This window comes from Salvelinus alpinus, chromosome 7, assembly GCF_045679555.1.
Source record: "Salvelinus alpinus chromosome 7, SLU_Salpinus.1, whole genome shotgun sequence".
NCBI lineage: Eukaryota > Metazoa > Chordata > Actinopteri > Salmoniformes > Salmonidae > Salvelinus > Salvelinus alpinus.
In genome coordinates, this window is record NC_092092.1 from 82,258,517 (window position 1) to 82,277,993 (window position 19,477).

At 39.7% G+C, this 19,477-nt stretch overlaps 1 protein-coding gene across 2 annotated transcripts in view; it reads left to right on the forward strand.

The window, feature by feature from the left end:
* The first annotated feature begins 2,162 nt into the window (after positions 1 to 2,162).
* LOC139581769 (protocadherin-11 X-linked-like) overlaps positions 2,163 to 19,477 on the forward strand; it is a 387,159-nt gene continuing 369,844 nt past the window's right edge. For both annotated transcript variants that reach the window (XM_071411915.1, XM_071411916.1), the window contains exon 1: positions 2,163 to 2,883. The gene's annotated coding sequence lies outside the window, so the exon portion shown is untranslated. The remainder of the gene's footprint in view (positions 2,884 to 19,477) is intronic.

Sequence of the window (19,477 nt, forward strand, 5' to 3'; positions counted from 1 at the left end):
AGTTTTGTGACTTTTTATAACGCTTGAAGGCTTTCACATTAGCATTTCTAAAAACATGCCTTGAAGAAGTCCTTCATTGACAAACAGTATAATTAAGAATACGTAGATCAAAGCCCTTTCAGGTCTACCACAGACAGCTCTAGCTGTGGCCCTATAGAATGGAACAGGTTGTAAAGGAGTTATGGCAAATCCGTATACTATATCGTGTTCCTGAGATACTATAGCAACAGTAACTCTATAGATGGAGGGAGGGGATAGATGGAGGGAGGGGATAGATGGAGGGTGGGAAGGGGATAGATGGAGGGTGGGAGGGGATAGATGGAGGGTGGGAAGGGGATAGATGGAGGGAGGGGATAGATGGAGGGTGGGAAGGGGATAGATGGAGGGTGGGAGGGGATAAATGGAGGGGGGAAGGGGATAGATGGAGAGTGGGAGGGGATATATGGAGGGTGTGAAGGGGGCAAGATGGTGGGTGGGTGGGAGGGAGGGAGGGGATAGATGGAGGGTAGGAAGGGGCAAGATGGTGGGTGGGTGGGTGGGAGGGGAATAGATGGAGGGTGGGAGGGGGATAGACGGAGGGTGGGAAGGGGATAGGTGGAGGGTGGGAAGGGGATAGGTGGAGGGTGGGAAGGGGATAGATGGAGGGTGGGAAGGGGGATAGATGGAGGGTGGGAAGGGGATAAATGGAGGGTGGGAAGGGGATAGGTGGAGGGTGGGAAGGGGATAGATGGAGGGTGGGAAGGGGATAGATGGAGGGTGGGAGGGGGATAGATGGAGGGTGGGAGGGGGATAGATGGAGGGTAGGACGGAGGAGGATTGATGGAGGGTAGGAGGGGCTAGATGGAGGGTGGGAGGGGGATAGATGGAGGGTGGGACGGAGGGGGATTGATGAATGGTAGGATGGGGACAGATGAAGGGTAGGATGGGGACAGATGGAGGGTAGGATGGGGACAGATGGAGGGTAGGATGGGGACAGATGGAGGGTAGGAGGGGGATATATTGAGGGTGGGAGGGGGATAGATTGTCTACGTCCCAAATGGAACCCCATTTCCCATAGGGCTCTGGTCAAAAGTAATGCACTAGGGAATAGGGTGCCACCTGGGATGAACACTAAGTGGTTGGGTAGATGGTGGTGGACGAGGAGACACAGGTGGAGGCTGGCTGGCAGGCTAGCTGGCAGGCTGGCCGTTGTTTAGGAAACCTTGCCTGAGGGTTAACAGGTTCAAAACAAGGTGATTTGTAGCAGGAAGGCAGTGTTAAACTGACAGAGGTGATCAATTGTTACATGGTGGAGGGGACATTGACCTCTGATGACCTCTGAAGGCCCACTAACATCCCCTTTTGACCACTGATTTCTGTAGTATGCCCCATTAAACATACATATAGGGCCCTAACTGTCCAAATGGAGATGTATTTCATTCCCCAATTTGTACTCGGTCACATATGAAATACCCACAACTTGTTGTCCCCCAAGTGGATTTGGGACAGTTATTACCTTTTAATAAGCATTAAAAACTTACTACACTACCTGGATTTGCAATAACAGAGCAGTTACTACTTAACAACATATTACTATAATGTTATCACATTGTTATAACTTCGGTATAAGACCAACTTTAAGAGCAACTTTATGCTAAGTGTTTCCCATCAGGATTAAAGGCATTATCACGTTGGCTTTGCATTTAAAACATGACACAAGTCAGCAAATCATTTGGACTTGGGAATCCATGATGCCTTCGGATGGTTTTCAGCCACTAATGATTTAATATGGGCATGGTCATGACCTCCGCTGTTAAGAAGTAACGTTTATTCGAAAAGTGAACAGTGCCCCCCTCTTTCTCAGGCGGTTATTGGAGCCAGATTGACTAGGCTAGGCTGGTGCAGTGTCCCCTCTTTCTCAGGTAGTTATTGGTGCCAGGCTAGGCTACGCTACAGCAGAGCCGATGTATCTTGTGGTGCTTGTGGTGGTCAACACTGTACTCTACACACCCAGCTAAAACAATGCAGGGATCTCCTGTTTACAGTGCAGCTTTAAGAGGATGGGAGAAGATGGGAGCTGGATTATTTACTGTAGGCTCCTCCTCTCACAGTGATGTCAGTCGGAGGCAGAGAGGTGGGCAGTACTGAGGGATCGGATTCATACAATACTACTGAGACAACTAGGCACAGCTTAGCACACTGATACAGCATACCGTCAGCCCCACTGTAAGTGATGCCGCACTAAGGAACACTTTCACCCAAACTCCGTTGGGGGACAGAACACTACCCAGGCTACAGTTCATTTATGTGTTATTTTTTTTTGTTGCTGTATAATAACCTTTACAAAAATGAAAACAGTGCTGTCAGAACTGAAGTTTTCAGACATCGTACCAAACTGTTTAATTTTTTGCGCGCTCTTGGATGGAAGTTTATGCGCTTGTTAAAAAAGCTTTAACACATGCTCAGTGAAACGGTCTTCCATGCAAGCGGTTTTCAGGAGAAAACATTTTTTTTAAAACACACACACGTAGGGCTAGGGCTATTTCATGTGAATCAATCAACTTGGACCATCAGCATCTCTCCTGCCTCCCGTAATTGAACCACGCTTAAGTCAAGATATCTGAAGAGGAATTACGTCGGCTCTTCGAGTTACAAAGTTATTCTGCAAGCAATGCTCTTTTTGCCTTTCGAATGTGGACCATAGACTTTTTTAGGACATGGATCATTTTCCGTAGCGGATAACCCTATTGATTTGCGTTTTATTTGATTCCCGCTACCCGAAGAGGATCTTTTTCTCTCCCCTATTCCACTTCAGTGTAATTATATGGCACTTCTAAAGCAGTGATGTCGCTACGTGACGGGAATTGCGATTGATTTTACATATTCTGTTCGAAGGGATATAAGGTAAGCATTATTAATATCATCACTAGAGTCTAGTAAAACAAATAGCTAACAACATGAATTTATAGTATTAGCTTATTTAATTCTCAATACCATCCTACAAGTTGTCAATGTCTCATGTCATATGGAAATGTTATGTACATTTTAAGAGGAAATTGTTCAACCCATATAGAGGAAAATACTTTATGATGTCGGTATCGCTAAAGGAATCCGAATTTACCACCAATTTACGCAAACCTGCCGACCATCTGCCGCATCGCAGTTGATTCGCATCCCTCGGTAACTGGGGTTGCATGCATGCCACCATAATGTTATCAAATAATTTATAGATAAAATCACAATAATCGCATTCAGTGTTAAAACGAGGACCCCCATTGCGCCATGTCTTTACGCATCGGATTTGGTCAGTCACACCATCCATAGTGCAAAAAAAAAACATTCAGTTCATCGTAGCTATAGTGGACGCCGTTATTGTTATGGTCACGACCTATTTCAAAACATTAATATTTTCTTCAAGCACCCTATAGGGTATTACTCACTATCCTTTTCAACCATAGCTTTCGCATGACCATTATTGTCGGCCGGTCATGAGTTATTCAATCCGTGCATAGTCAATATAGCTACATTGTTTTCATATTAAATGTTTATTAAGATGGGCTAGCTAGGCTACTGCATACTTTTCGACAGGTGAGTTTTTTGACTGCATGTTTATTAATAAGCAAGTTAGCATTTTTCGTCAGGAATCGCAGAGTGGTCACTAGCTGGCACAGTCACCTAACCCTAACCTTAACCACGCTGCTAACCCACATGGCGGTTAATGAGTATCCTAATAACTAAGCCAGAACTCCCTGGCCAATAGCATTATGGATAATGCACACAGAGACTGGCAGGCAGCTTTCAACTTCGGGGGCATCATCCTCTATCCCATTAGCATTGCTAGTAGGTCCATTATTTTATATTGGACTGATTAGTGCTCTTGAGGAACACACATGCTGTATAATAAACACAGTATCCATACACTCCATGCTCGGAAACTACACGCAATAGGCTATAAGGGAAGCTAAGGCACCATATTCATGCTCAACGTTCCCGGTGCTTAATTTTATTGAAGGGATTCACTGGTCAATAGATCCGTCAGTCTCCATCTCTCCACATAGCCTCTAACACATCAGACGATGACATACTGTTATTGAAGCTTAGGTCGATTTGATTATCTAACTAACCATAGGCCTATACCTTATATGATACAATGGAGGCTATTCATATTTTATTCGCGGATGTTATCCAGATTGATTGGTTAATGATTTCCTGACTTAGATGACATGCCTGAATTTACTCTTAGAAAAATGTTTTCTGATCATTGATATGGACTACAGTGTAGGCTAACAGAGATTGATACGGCTTTAATGTTTGGCGCTTAACTTCTTTAGAAGTGTTCATAAACTTAGTTTTATATACATTCAAATGTAGGCCTATACCACTGCTTAGTTGTCCTTAGTTGTGGTAACTAACCACCTCTTAGTAGTCCTTAGTTGTGGTAACTAACCACCTCTTAGTAGTCCTTAGTTGTGGTAACTAACCACTGCTTAGTAGTCCTTAGTTGTGGTAATTAACCACCTCTTAGTAGTCCTTAGTTGTGGTAACTAACCACTGCTTAGTAGTCCTTAGTTGTGGTAACTAACCACTGCTTAGTAGTCCTTAGTTGTGGTAACTAACCACTGCTTAGTTGTCCTTAGTTGTGGTAACTAACCACTGCTTAGTAGTCCTTAGTTGTGGTAACTAACCACTGCTTAGTAGTCCTTAGTTGTGGTAACTAACCACTGCTTAGTTGTCCTTAGTTGTGGTAACTAACCACTGCTTAGTAGTCCTTAGTTGTGGTAACTAACCACTGCTTAGTAGTCCTTAGTTGTGGTAACTAACCACTGCTTAGTTGTCCTTAGTTTTGGTAACTAACCACTGCTTAGTAGTCCTTAGTTGTGGTAACTAACCACTGCTTAGTAGTCCTTAGTTGTGGTAACTAACCACTGCTTAGTAGTCCTTAGTTGTGGTAACTAACCATTGCTTAGTAGTCCTTAGTTGTGGTAACTAACCACTGCTTAGTTGTCCTTAGTTGTGGTAACTAACCACTGCTTAGTAGTCCTTAGTTGTGGTAACTAACCCCTGCTTAGTTGTCCTTAGTTGTGGTAACTAACCACTGCTTAGTTGTCCTTAGTTGTGGTAACTAACCACTGCTTAGTTGTACTTAGTTGTGGTAATTAACCATTGCTTAGTAGTCCTTAGTTGTGGTAACTAACCACTGCTTAGTAGTCCTTAGTCGTGGTAATTAACCACAGCTTAGTTGTTCTTAGTTGTGGTAACTAACCATTGCTTAGTAGTCCTTAGTTGTGGTAATTAACCAGTTGTACTTAGTTGTGGTAATTAACCATTGCTTAGTAGTCCTTAGTTGTGGTAATTAACCATTACTTAGTTGAATGATAAACTATTCTTCAATGGTAATTAACCATTTCTTAGTAGTCCTTAGTTGTGGTAACTAACCATTGCTTAGTAGTCCTTAGTTGTGGTAACTAACCAGTTGTACTTAGTTGTGGTAAATAACCATTGCTTAGTTGAATGATAAACTGTTATTCTGCTAATTAAGTATGACACCTGAGTATTTCACCTGGATGTGCAGTTTTATATTTGACTGGTGCCTCTTACAAGTTCACAAATTGATAAGCAGTTGGTTTTACACTGCATTCTGGTTTTATAGCTGCTGAAGCTATAGCAATAGTGTCCAAAACAATGATTCTTCAGTCACATGCTTCAAAATGTAGTTATGAATCACTCTTCTCTTTCCCCTTATTATTTGTATGATATTATTAATATTATTATTAATATTATGATTAATAATACCAATCACTTTCTCCTAATTTCCTCCTATATGTATGTATCTGAAATACTCTATTATCCCTGCACATTGTACATTTGGTATTGGCACTGACCCTGTATATAGTGTTCTATCTTATTTACTGTTTATTGTGTTTTTCTTATATATATATATATATATATATATATTATTAGCTATACCTGTGTTGATATTAATTACTGCCCTGTTGGGTAGAGCATGCAAGTTAAGCATTTCATTATACCTGTGCATGTGACGATACAATTTTAACTATCATTGTATTTGAATTGTATTGTCACATACATTATGTTTCAGTAGCCTAACTTCCACAATGATTCAGAACGATACGGTATAATTTGCACCTTTCGTAATGTAATGTCTGTATCATAGAGCATGGCCACCGTCAAAACAGATGAACAATTATGGTATCAATTGGTGTGTAATATATTTATTTAACAGTATAGTCTTCATCGACTATTTGGCTAACACAACAAACATGTTTTATTTAATCCTGCAGCACTGAACATTTTTTTTCCCAAATGCATAGATGTAAAAAATACTGGTTACCAAACAAATGGTTTCTCGAGAATTCTAGGAAAGGGCACAGCAAGCAAACGAAAAAAAAATATATATATATTGAACTAATACTATTCACTACTCTTGATAGCTACCAAGAGTTATTTGACTATCCAATCAAACGTTTGAATAAAGCAAATGTTAGCTAAATATTCCTTATTTTACTGTAGCATGAGAGGGTCAAATGATAGTGATCTTTATATTGGCTCTGGTAGTATTCCATGTGTAGTTAACTAACACGTCCCTTTACTGCCCTCTAGAGGGATTTACAGTAATATCAGATTAACTGACGTGACAAAATGTGAAGGATTTTCATGCCAATTTATGTGACGTTATCACATCTGTGTTGGTGATTTGTTAATGCTGTATGGAATATCTTGAAGTCTTCTTTCTTATATTAAACATACATTATTTTGATTATTATCTCATCGTGTTGACATTTATAAATAGAAAATAATGCGAAGGAAATTTGAAATGTTTGATTTATTTTCCCTTGGGATTGATATATGATTGAAGCATTCACTGTACACTGGGTCCTAAATTAGATTTTTCACAAATCTGACTGAAGAATTAAGACATATGGACATTTGTCTTAGCTGAACACAAATACCGAAGAGTAAATATGATTTAGCTATTTTACAATGGTTCATTCTTATCAGCAGGAACCCCTTTGGCATTTGGAATTTCATCTGCCCCAGCTGTGAAGACCAAAGTCATTACTCAGTCAAGAGAAATCTACCATTATTCCTCTTGTGACAACTAGATAAGGAAACTTCAAGGCTGTAGATCTTTTAAAGGGAGACTGAATAGATCTTGACAATAAACCTGTCCGTATGCCAGTCTGTCGACGATCAATGAAACCAGGAGAGATAGAGCCTGGAGTTACCAAGATTGTGTCCCTTTGCAAGTCCATTTTGCAATGCATTAAGAAATATCTCTTAATGTACAGTACCAGTCAAAAGTTTGGACACACCTCGTTGCAGGGTTTTTCTTTATTTTTACTATTTTCTACATTGTAGAATCATAGTGAAGACATGAAAACTGAAATAACACATGGAATCATGTAGAGACCAAAAAAAAAAGTGTTAAACAAATCAAAATATATTTTATATTTGAGATTCTTCAAATTAGCCACCATTTCCCTTGATGAGAGCTTTGCACACTATTGGCATTTTCTACAAAATAGTAAAAATGTAAGAAAAACCCTGCAGTGAGGTGTGTCCAAACTTTTGACTGGTACTGTATATCCATGGACACCCACATCACAGGTTTTTGTATAGAGAAGTTTGCTGCTGCTACTCCATTTCTGGAGTCACTCCATCAAACTTCCGTTTAAGATGCCAGATCAATAGATTCTTTGGGAAGGTGAAGGTGTTTCCCCCCCTCTGCTCTTCCACAGGTCAGTCTGATAATACTACCCTGCCCGACTGGCCTGTCCATCATATTGCCATGTAAAGTGATCCAGGAGCTGTCTGCCCCCACCCCCCCTTGCTCAGCTCTGTCTCCAGAGAGAGGAGAGAAGCAGAGTTGTCTGCTGTATTAAACCTCTTGTCTACGCCTCAAAATAACTTTTTCTGGAATCTAGTGAAATGTTTGCATGGAAAGATGTTCTGCTTGATTGACATTGAAACGTCCCAAAAAAAATCTCTACATTATTTTCCCTATTCTTCATTGCCAAACTGTACATGTTTTGCAATTGTAAAAATTGAAGCTCATTGGTCAATCCCATTAGATCCAATGTATAGTTTTGAAGAGAGTGTTTAACATTATCCATGGCTCGGTTCAGCCTTGGACTCCTCTTCACACGTGGCATAGTGAATAGTAATGAACCCTTCTTTCTCTCTAGGAAAGGTGCCAACTTCAAAGTCAAACAAATCACAACCGCCATGCAGTGTTTCATTCATATGACATCACAACACTGTTTTATTGGGATCCCGACTGCAGAGAGTCACCATCAAATGGATGTCTGTCATGTAGATCCCGTCAGCCATGTTTTCTAACCCAACAGGCTTCTAATGAGTCTAAACCTAACCCTAGAATGAGTCTAAACCTAACCCTATAATGAGTCTAAACCTAACCTTATAATGAGTCTCACCCTAAAGCCCTATAATGAGTCTAAACCTAACCTTATAATGAGTCTCACCCTAAAGCCCTATAATGAGTCTAAACCTAACCCTATAATGAGTCTAAACCTAACCTTATAATGAGTCTCACCCTAAAGCCCTATAATGAGTCTAAACCTAACCCTATAATGAGTCTAAACCTTATAATGAGTCTAAACCTAACCTTATAATGAGTCTCACCCTAAAGCCCTATAATAAGTCTAAACCTAACCCTATATTGAGTCTAAACCTTATAATAAGTCTCACCCTAAAGCCCTATAATGAGTCTAAACCTAACCCTATAATGAGTTTCACCCTAAAGCCCTATAATGAGTCTAAACCTAACCCTATAATGAGTCTCACCCTAAAGCCCTATAATGAGCCCTATAATGAGTCTCACCCTAAAGCCTTATAATGAGTCTAAACCTAACCCTATAATGAGTCTCACCCTAAAGCCCTAAAATGAGTCTCACCCTAAAGCCTTATAATGAGTCTAAACCTAACCCTATAATGAGTCTCACCCTAAAGCCCTATAATGAGTCTAAACCTAACCCTATAATGAGCTTCACCCAAAAGCCTTATAATGAGTCTAAACCTAACCCTTTAATGAGTTTCACCCTAAAGCCCTATAATGAGTCTAAACCTAACCCTATAATGAGTCTCACCCTAAAGCCCTATAATGAGTTTCACCCTAAAGCCCTATAATGAGTCTAAACCTAACCCTATAATGAGTCTCACCCTAAAGCCCTATAATGAGTTTCACCCTAAAGCCCTATAATGAGTCTAAACCTAACCCTATAATGAGTCTCACCCTAAAGCCCTATAATGAGTCTAAACCTAACCCTATAATGAGTCTCACCCTAAAGCCCTATAATGAGTTTCACCCTAAAGCCCTATAATGAGTCTAAACCTAACCCTATAATGAGTTTCACCCTAAAGCCCTATAATGAGTCTAAACCTAACCCTATAATGAGTCTCACCCTAAAGCCCTATAATGAGTTTCACCCTAAAGCCCTATAATGAGTCTAAACCTAACCCTATAATGAGTCTCACCCTAAAGCCCTATAATGAGTCTCACCCTAAAGCCTTATAATGAGTCTAAACCTAACCCTATAATGAGTCTCACCTGAGTTCTTCATCAGGAAGATTTACATTTGACATTTTAGTCTTATCCAGAGAAACTTCCAGGAGCAATTGGGGTTAAGTGCCTTGCTCAAGGGCACAACGACAGAATGATTCACCTTGTAGTCTCTAACCTCTAGGCTAGACAATAGGAGGAGAGTTAGAAGGTCCTCTGGTTGAAACATTTTCAAATAAGATCATAGGATGCAACAATAAAACATGTAGCCATTCTGGCTGATTTCAAACAAGTTAAATTAAAATATATTTAAAAAAAAGATTTAATACATTTTTTTTCTACTTTTGAGATGCTATTATGGCATTTGGATGTAACCACCATCTCAATTGTAAAATGTCTCTATTGTAAAGTTTTAATACAGTAGTTGTAGATCTCTTCTCACGACAGTATACTAGCTCTGTCCTTATGTAGCGTTTTCATAAGGCGTTCACGGAACGCTTCTCAACACAGCTGTGCATAATCTCTGTGATGGATATTAAATAACGGCGCTGGGAGGGGAAATGAAAGGCTGATTGATACTCTCTTTATTACCTCCTAACCAATGTGTTGTGGCTGTCTAAATCTCCTATAAAGATTATTGTAAATGCTCAGAGATCAGATGGGTAGGCCTGGAATGCAGTGGGACATGAATAACACATTCATATGTTCGTGATTGGATGTAAATTGTTGGGATTTATTCAAAATAACTTTGAAAAGCTAACCGTTATTGAAGACAGTTCCCCAGACATCCACATTTAACCCCAGTGTAGTACAGCTGTGTGGGATTATGTATTATTTATTTAAGATGTCCAGGTTTGATATTAAAAAGGGGTCATGAATTTTCCGGAAGTCGTATTGAGACTACGCTCTCTTTTACAGATGAGCCCTGCAAAAATGAATCAAACACATACAATATACACAATGACAAAACATATTAAGAATAACAGACACATTTATCAACTTACTGGTCTCTGATCATCACTCTGAACTGACTAAGGGGGAGCAGAACATCTCATTTCAGAGAGCTCTGGAAGTTGTTCCACATGAAGGGGGCCAAAAAACAAAAAGCTGCTTTACCCAACTCTGTGGAGACCGAAGGGGCCCCCAGTGTTATCCAAGCCTGAGACTGGGTTTGGTAATTTCTAAGTCTAAATTGAATTAATGATGATAGATACACAGGAAGTTTCTGCATGAGTGCTTTGTAGATAGAAGAAAATACTGCTCTCTCCTTACATACAAAGAGGTCCAACCCACTTTTTGATACAAAACACAATGGTGAGTTCTAGAACCATCACCAGTAATAAAACTAAGAGCCCAATGGTGAGTTCTAGAACCATCACCAGTAATAAACCTAAGGGCACAATGCTGAGTTCTAGAACCATCACCAGTAATAAACCTAAGGGCACAATGCTGAGTTCTAGAACCATCACTAGTAATAAACCTAAGGGCACAATGGTGAGTTCTAGAACCATCACCAGTAATAAACCTAAGGGCACAATGCTGAGTTCTAGAACCATCACCAGTAATAAACCTAAGGGCACAATGCTGAGTTCTAGAACCATCACTAGTAATAAACCTAAGGGCACAATGGTGAGTTCTAGAACCATCACCAGTAATAAACCTAAGGGCACAATGCTGAGTTCTAGAACCATCACTAGTAATAAACCTAAGGGCACAATGGTGAGTTCTAGAACCATCACCAGTAATAAACCTAAGGGCACAATGCTGAGTTCTAGAACCATCACCAGTAATAAACCTAAGGGCACAATGCTGAGTTCTAGAACCATCACCAGTAATAAACCTAAGGGCCCAATGCTGAGTTCTAGAACCATCACCAGTAATAAACCTAAGGGCACAATGCTGAGTTCTAGAACCATCACCAGTAATAAACCTAAGGGCCCAATGGTGAGTTCTAGAACCATCACCAGTAATAAACCTAAGGGCACAATGCTGAGTTCTAGAACCATCACCAGTAATAAACCTAAGGGCACAATGCTGAGTTCTAGAACCATCACCAGTAATAAACCTAAGGGCACAATGCTGAGTTCTAGAACCATCACCAGTAATAAACCTAAGGGCACAATGGTGAGTTCTATAACCGTCACCAGTAATAAACCTAAGGGCCCAATGGTGAGTTCTAGAACCATCACCAGTAATAAACCTAAGGGCACAATGCTGAGTTCTAGAACCATCACCAGTAATAAACCTAAGGGCACAATGGTGAGTTCTACAACCGTCACCAGTAATAAACCTAAGGGCACAATGCTGAGTTCTAGAACCATCACCAGTAATAAACCTAAGGGCACAATGCTGAGTTCTAGAACCATCACCAGTAATAAACCTAAGGGCACAATGGTGAGTTCTATAACCGTCACCAGTAATAAACCTAAGGGCCCAATGGTGAGTTCTAGAACCATCACCAGTAATAAACCTAAGGGCACAATGCTGAGTTCTAGAACCGTCACCTGTAATAAACCTAAGAGCCCAATGCTGAGTTCTAGAACCATCACCAGTAATAAACCTAAGGGCACGATGCTGAGTTCTAGAACCATCACCAGTAATAAACCTAAGGGCACAATGGTGAGTTCTACAACCGTCACCAGTAATAAACCTAAGGGCACAATGCTGAGTTCTAGAACCATCACCAGTAATAAACCTAAGGGCACAATGCTGAGTTCTAGAACCATCACCAGTAATAAACCTAAGGGCACAATGGTGAGTTCTATAACCGTCACCAGTAATAAACCTAAGGGCCCAATGGTGAGTTCTATAACCATCACCAGTAATAAACCTAAGGGCACAATGCTGAGTTCTAGAACCATCACCAGTAATAAACCTAAGAGCCCAATGGTGAGTTCTAGAACCATCACCAGTAATAAACCTAAGGGCACAATGCTGAGTTCTAGAACCATCACCAGTAATAAACCTAAGGGCCCAATGCTGAGTTCTAGAACCATCACCAGTAATAAACCTAAGGGCACAATGCTGAGTTCTAGAACCATCACCAGTAATAAACCTAAGAGCCCAATGGTGAGTTCTAGAACCATCACCAGTAATAAACCTAAGGGCCCAATGGTGAGTTCTAGAACCGTCACCAGTAATAAACCTAAGGGCACAATGCTGAGTTCTAGAACCATCACCAGTAATAAACCTAAGGGCACAATGGTGAGTTCTAGAACCGTCACCAGTAATAAACCTAAGGGCACAATGCTGAGTTCTAGAACCGTCACCTGTAATAAACCTAAGACCCCAATGCTGAGTTCTAGAACCATCACCAGTAATAAACCTAAGGGCACAATGCTGAGTTCTAGAACCATCACCAGTAATAAACCTAAGGGCACAATGGTGAGTTCTAGAACCATCCCCAGTAATAAACCTAAGGGCACAATGGTGAGTTCTAGAACCGTCACCAGTAATAAACCTAAGGGCACAATGCTGAGTTCTAGAACCGTCACCTGTAATAAACCTAAGAGCCCAATGCTGAGTTATAGAACCATCACCAGTAATAAACCTAAGGGCACAATGCTGAGTTCTAGAACCATCACCAGTAATAAACCTAAGGGCACAATGCTGAGTTCTAGAACCATCACCAGTAATAAACCTAAGGGCCCAATGCTGAGTTCTAGAACCATCACCAGTAATAAACCTAAGGGCACAATGCTGAGTTCTAGAACCATCACCAGTAATAAACCTAAGAGCCCAATGGTGAGTTCTAGAACCATCACCAGTAATAAACCTAAGGGCCCAATGGTGAGTTCTAGAACCATCAGCAGTAATAAACCTAAGGGCACAATGGTGAGTTCTAGAACCATCACCAGTAATAAACCTAAGGGCACAATGGTGAGTTCTAGAACCGTCACCAGTAATAAACCTAAGGGCACAATGCTGAGTTCTAGAACCATCACCAGTAATAAACCTAAGGGCACAATGGTGAGTTCTAGAACCGTCACCAGTAATAAACCTAAGGGCACAATGCTGAGTTCTAGAACCGTCACCTGTAATAAACCTAAGACCCCAATGCTGAGTTCTAGAACCATCACCAGTAATAAACCTAAGGGCACAATGCTGAGTTCTAGAACCATCACCAGTAATAAACCTAAGGGCACAATGGTGAGTTCTAGAACCATCCCCAGTAATAAACCTAAGGGCACAATGGTGAGTTCTAGAACCGTCACCAGTAATAAACCTAAGGGCACAATGCTGAGTTCTAGAACCGTCACCTGTAATAAACCTAAGAGCCCAATGCTGAGTTCTAGAACCATCACCAGTAATAAACCTAAGGGCACAATGCTGAGTTCTAGAACCATCACCAGTAATAAACCTAAGGGCACAATGGTGAGTTTTATAACTGTCACTAGTAGAAAACCTAAGGGCACAATGGTGAGTTCTAGAACCATCACCAGTAATAAACCTAAGGGCCCAATGGTGAGTTCTAGAACCATCACCAGTAATAAACCTAAGAGCCCAATGCTGAGTTCTAGAACCATCACCAGTAATAAACCTAAGGGCACAATGCTGAGTTCTAGAACCATCACCAGTAATAAACCTAAGGGCCCAATGGTGAGTTCTAGAACCATCACCAGTAATAAACCTAAGGGCACAATGCTGAGTTCTAGAACCATCACCAGTAATAAACCTAAGAGCACAATGGTGAGTTCTAGAACCATCACCAGTAATAAACCTAAGGGCACAATGCTGAGTTCTAGAACCATCACCAGTAATAAACCTAAGGGCACAATGGTGAGTTCTAGAACCGTCACCAGTAATAAACCTAAGGGCACAATGCTGAGTTCTAGAACCGTCACCTGTAATAAACCTAAGACCCCAATGCTGAGTTCTAGAACCATCACCAGTAATAAACCTAAGGGCACAATGCTGAGTTCTAGAACCATCACCAGTAATAAACCTAAGGGCACAATGGTGAGTTCTAGAACCATCCCCAGTAATAAACCTAAGGGCACAATGGTGAGTTCTAGAACCGTCACCAGTAATAAACCTAAGGGCACAATGCTGAGTTCTAGAACCGTCACCTGTAATAAACCTAAGAGCCCAAATGCTGAGTTCTAGAACCATCACCAGTAATAAACCTAAGGGCACAATGCTGAGTTCTAGAACCATCACCAGTAATAAACCTAAGGGCACAATGGTGAGTTTTATAACTGTCACTAGTAGAAAACCTAAGGGCACAATGCTGAGTTCTAGAACCATCACCAGTAATAAACCTAAGGGCACAATGGTGAGTTCTATAACCGTCACCAGTAATAAACCTAAGGGGACAATGGTGAGTTCTAGAACCATCACCAGTAATAAACCTAAGGGCCCAATGGTGAGTTCTAGAACCGTCACCAGTAATAAACCTAAGGGCACAATGGTGAGTTCTAGAACCATCACCAGTAATAAACCTAAGAGCCCAATGGTGAGTTCTAGAACCATCAACAGTAATAAACCTAAGGGCACAATGCTGAGTTCTAGAACCATCACCAGTAATAAACCTAAGGGCACAATGGTGAGTTCTATAACTGTCACTAGTAGAAAACCTAAGGGCACAATGGAAAACTGCATCTAGTGTTTTAAGTGTAGTTGCTGCTGCATGCATATAGATAATACCTCCATAATCTATAATGGTCCTATCAGGACCTCTTAAGGATCTCTAGAGATCGGTGTCCCACCCGCGGGACGGTTGAGCTAATGCTAATGCAATTAGCATGAGGTTGTAAGTAACAAGACATTTTCCCAGGACACAGACATATCTGATATTGGCAGAAAGCTTAAATTCTTGTTAATCTAACTGCACTTTCCAATTTACAGTAGCTATTACAGTGAAATAATACCATGCTATTGTTTGAGGAGAGTGCACAGTTATGAACTTGAAAAGTTATTAATAAACCAATTAGGCACTTTTGGGCAGTCTTGACACAACATTTTGAACAGAAAAGCAATGGTTCATTGGATCAGTCTAAAACTTTGCACATACACTGCTGCCATCTAGTGGCCAAAATCATAATTGCGACTGGGCTGGAATAATACATTTTGGCCTTTATCTTGCATTTGAAAGATGATGGTTAAAAAAATATACAATTTTTTTTTTTTTTTGGTATTATCTTTTACCAGATCTAATGTGTCATATTCTCCTACATTCATTTCACATTTCCACAAACTTCAAAGTGTTTCCTTTCAAATGGAATCAAGAATATGCATATCATTGCTTCAGCTCCTGAGCTACATTTGGATATGTCATTTTAGGCGAAAATTTAAAAATAATTTTAAAGTGTCCTGGACAATATGCTTCCTATTAACTAAAGTCAGACGTTTAGCTTTGTTTCTGTAAAAGAAACGAAACATGAACTTCAACTTCATAACCAGCTCAGGGAAATGTTTTTTAAATGACAGTTTGTCATCAAACCAGATACCAACATCTTTTTAGAAAGGAACTCGCTCAATTTGTGTACCGTTCAAACTAGTCATTACAAATGCCTTTACATCTGGAATGATGGGACCTAGAAAAAAAAAAACATGCATTTTGGTTTGTTTGCATTTGGCACTAACTTTAGATCCAATCGTGATCTCTGCTGTGGTTGAAAATCAGACTTCAAATGTGAAAAGGCTTGGTCCACTGATGGAGCAATGGAATACAACACTCTATCATCTGCATACAAATCAATATATATTTTTTTTCAGCTTTACCAATGTAATTTAGATTGATTGTAAACAGTAGTGGGCCGAGTACTGAACCTTGGGGCACCCATTTATGTAACTCAAGGAACTCCGATTTGATCCATCTACCGTGATGGCCTGAGTTTTGTCAGAGAGGACAGCTTTTTCAACATGCTCTACGTATATTACCCTATAGAGAACAGTATCCTATCAGGACAGCTTATTCAACCGAATACCATGGTCTACAGTACCCTATCAGGACAGCTTATTCAATATAATAACATGGTCTACAGTACCCTATCAGGACAGCTTATTCAATATAATAACATGGTCTACAGTACCCTATCAGGACAGCTTATTCAACATAATACCATGGTCTACAGTATCCTATCAGGACAGCTTATTCAACATAATAACATGGTCTATAGTATCCTATCAGGACAGCTTATTCAACATAATAACATGGTCTACAGTACCCTATCAGGACAGCTTATTCAACATAATAACATGGTCTACAGTACCCTATCAGGACAGCTTATTCAACAGAATAACATGGTCTACAGTATCCTATCAGGACAGCTTATTCAACCGAATACCATGGTCTACAGTACCCTATCAGGACAGCTTATTCAATATAATAACATGGTCTACAGTATCCTATCAGGACAGCTTATTCAACCGAATAACATGGTCTACAGTATCCTATCAGGACAGCCTATTCAATATAATAACATGGTCTATATTACCCTATAGAGAACAGCTTATTCAATATAATAACATGGTCTACAGTACCCTATCAGGACAGCTTATTCAACATAATAACATGGTCTACAGTATCCAATCAGGACAGCTTATTCAATATAATAACATGGTCTATATTACCCTATAGAGAACAGCTTATTCAATATAATAACATGGTCTATATTACCCTATAGAGAACAGCTTATTCAATATAATAACATGGTCTATATTACCCTATAGAGAACAGCTTATTCAATATAATAACATGGTCTACAGTACCCTATCAGTACAGCTTATTCAATATAATAACATGGTCTACAGTACCCTATCAGGACAGCTTATTCAACATAATACCATGGTCTACAGTATCCTATCAGGACAGCTTATTCAACATAATAACATGGTCTATAGTATCCTATCAGGACAGCTTATTCAACATAATAACATGGTCTACAGTACCCTATCAGGACAGCTTATTCAACATAATAACATGGTCTACAGTACCCTATCAGGACAGCTTATTCAACATAATAACATGGTCTACAGTACCCTATCAGGACAGCTTATTCAACATAATAACATGGTCTACAGTATCCTATCAGGACAGCTTATTCAACATAATAACATGGTCTATATTACCCTATAGAGAACAGCTTATTCAATATAATAACATGGTCTACAGTACCCTATCAGGACAGCTTATTCAACATAATAACATGGTCTACAGTACCCTATCAGGACAGCTTATTCAACATAATAACATGGTCTACAGTATCCTATCAGGACAGCTTATTCAACATAATAACATGGTCTACAGTACCCTATCAGGACAGCTTATTCAACATAATAACATGGTCTACAGTATCAAAAGCTTTTGCCAAGTCTACAAACATGACAGCATAATAACATGGTCTACAGGAGCAAAAGCTTTTGCCATGTCTACAAACATGACAGCATAATAACATGGTCTACAGTATCAAAAGCTTTTGTCAAGTCTACAAACATGACAGCATAATAACATGGTCTACAGTATCAAAAGCTTTTGTCAAGTCTACAAACATGACAGCATAATAACATGGTCTACAGTATCAAAAGCTTTTGCCAAGTCTACAAACATGACAGCATAATAACATGGTCTACAGTATCAAAAGCTTTTGCCAAGTCTACAAACATGACAGCATAATAACATGGTCTACAGTATCAAAAGCTTTTGTCAAGTCTACAAACATGACAGCATAATAACATGGTCTACAGTATCAAAAGCTTTTGCCAAGTCTACAAACATGACAGCATAATAACATGGTCTACAGTATCAAAAGCTTTTGTCAAGTCTACAAACATGACAGCATAATAACATGGTCTACAGTATCAGTCTACAAACATGACAGCACAAGGCATTTGCAATATAATTCACAACAAGCATGGCAGCCGTAGTAGTGCTGTGTTTTGGTTCTGAATCCAGATTGGTTCACATTAAGAACACCGCTTACAGATAGATAATAACATAGCTGTTTGTTGACCAATGATTCTAGTATGTTCACCAGACAAGGGAGCCTGGAAATGGGTTGATCGTTAATAAAAAATCACTACTATCCCTGTCCTAATGGAGTGGTAGAGAAAACGTTCCAAAGTTTTGGAATATTTCTTGATACTAAAGTTTTTTATTTATTTTTATTGTGTGTTACTGAGCCAGCAATGAAGGGTGCTGCAAAGACTGGTCCTCATGACAAGTGTTACAATACATCACAACTGCATCACAATGAACATTATACCTGCAGACTTTAAGTCTCCCCTTGGTCCAGGTCTCCCTTGTAAAAAGAGACCTCAATTGGAACTTCCTGGATAAATACAAGTTAAATAAATAACATTTTAAAGTATAGTGTTAGCATAAATTCTAATCCTAATAACCTGAAAGTTGTTCTTGTTATAACAAGCAGAGCAACTGCCTCATATCTCCACGGTCCCTCTTTGGATGGCCTAGTTTGGTTTTGGCAACAGGGACCTTTGCCCCCTAGCCAGGTTTTAGCACACAAAGCTTTGATATAATTGGTGGATCTACCGATCAAGCAAACTGGCATAAAATAAGAAAACACTGATATATTGATACTGTCAGATGGTGCTGAAATCCATAGGCTGTTGATTTACTATTGACAATTTACTAATTTTACCATGGGCTTAATGATAGAGAGAGAGAGATCAGTCGGAGCCCTTATTTGCTATCTAATAACAATACACGGAGCATGTTAGACAAAACTCTATCATCTAATGTTAATGATTACATTGTATGATTATAATATTCTAATGTGAGACATGGTGGCTTTCGTAATGTGTCAATTCACATTATTATGCAGAACATAGTGTTTTCATATGGCTGGGCATTCATGTAATCTTTCCTGTTATTGTTTATTATGTTTTTTTTAGATACTCAGTAAATGAGGCCGTGCGTTAATGAGCAATGTATTTCTCAGCATGGAAGATGGAAGTCGTCCACATCCTAAGTGGTACACTTTTCCCTATATATAT